We start from the raw sequence: 1,538 nt of genomic DNA, 5'->3' as shown, positions 1-1,538 counted from the left end.
GGCTGAAAACTGAGCTATGGTACCTCCAGGCCCCAAGTGAGGAAGAAGGGGTGTCTCGTTGAGTCCACTTGGGGCTCTGGATAGCTGTTGCCTTCTTTGATGTTACTTTACTAGACTTCCAAAGCATCCTCTGGAGTTGATATTTCTAAGATCCATCTAATTCTTACATTGGCACTCATCGCGGTAATAACTGAACACCTCCCATGATTAAAAAGGACAGCAAATGATCACATTCACTTCTCTCCTTGCAGGCAATAGGCAGGCTTGATTTATTACTATTTATTTAGAAGCATGGGTGAAGTTACTATTAGGGAAAAGTTTGGGCAAGGAGATGGGTTTTACTGGGAAAAGAAAGGTAGGAAAAATAGGTGTGGGGTTTTTAAAGTCTCTGATGCCATCTTTACACCATATAAAGGAGCAGAAACAGGCTGCTTTTATTATTATGGCACTTCACCCTAGAGGCATTGGGTCTTTAAAATTCACCTCCAGTAATTCCAAACTGTATTTCAGCACAGCTACCTCTCGCCTGAAAGGGGAAAAAATGCCAAACCTGAAAGAACAAGACAGTCTCCAAATCCAGGAAAAGGGCTGAAGAGGACAGTGAAGACGAGAAAGAAGACCACCAAAAACAGGTCACCGACAGCAGGCAGCATCCAAAGCAGCTTCCAAGCAAAGAGAGATGCATTTGGATGATGTGGGAAGTGAGGAGGAAGACGAGGAGACACCATTCCAGGAGATGAAGTGATGAAGACTTCCTCACGGAAGATGATGATCATAGTGACTACAGCAGTTCTAAAAAGAAGAATAAAACAGTGGCCAAGAAATCCAAGTCAGAGAGGAAAGAAAAGAAAATGCCAAATCCCAGCTAAAGGCTACCGTAGCACTCAGTCGAGTGAAAGGCAAAGGGAAGGCGGGCCGCTCCACAGCTTCAAAGGCATAGAAAGAGAAGATCCCATCCCACACAAAAGAGGATGCAGATCCTGAAAGTCCCCCATGGTCTGATGGTTTTGAGGACCCTGATTCTGGAATACTGTGTTGAAGGGTTAATGTCTAGCTATTCCACCTGGAAGCAGGTGGGGCACACCCTGACTGTTTCCTAGGAGCAATGCACACATTGCTCTATCCAAGGACAAGGGCTAGATATGAACCCTGAGAACTTGATTGTTTGGACAGCAACTGTGGGAGGTTTCTTTAGCCTGGGCTCAAGGCCTGAGAACCAGGATTGTAGTAGATAGAGGATGGTAACTAAGTATATGAATCAACGTCATACATTCCTTTGTGTAGCAGTGTGTAATGCTTAGGGGGAGAAATATAATAAAAGGAGAAGGTGGAAGGCGGGGGGGGGGGGCAGAACAGCCCATCTCCGCTGACCAGCCTGTTTGCTTGCATAAAGCTGTGTTCTGTCTCATCACTGAACCGCAACACTGTGTCTAGTTCTGGTGTCCACATTTTAAAAATTATTGGAAAAATTGGAGAGAAAGCAGAGAAGCAGCCAAAAAATGATTTGGGGGCTGGAGAAAATGTCTTGCTGTGAGAGA

At 45.1% G+C, this 1,538-nt stretch overlaps 1 pseudogene; it reads left to right on the top strand.

Moving 5' to 3' along the window:
- The first annotated feature begins 331 nt into the window (after nucleotides 1-331).
- On the top strand, nucleotides 332-1,039 carry LOC140913635 (nuclear ubiquitous casein and cyclin-dependent kinase substrate 1-like; annotated as a pseudogene).
- The last annotated feature ends 499 nt before the right edge of the window (nucleotides 1,040-1,538 follow it).

The sequence above is a fragment of the Lepidochelys kempii genome, chromosome 6, assembly GCF_965140265.1.
Source record: "Lepidochelys kempii isolate rLepKem1 chromosome 6, rLepKem1.hap2, whole genome shotgun sequence".
NCBI classification, from domain to species: Eukaryota; Metazoa; Chordata; order Testudines; family Cheloniidae; genus Lepidochelys; species Lepidochelys kempii.
This window is presented reverse-complemented; position numbering and strand designations above follow the sequence as displayed.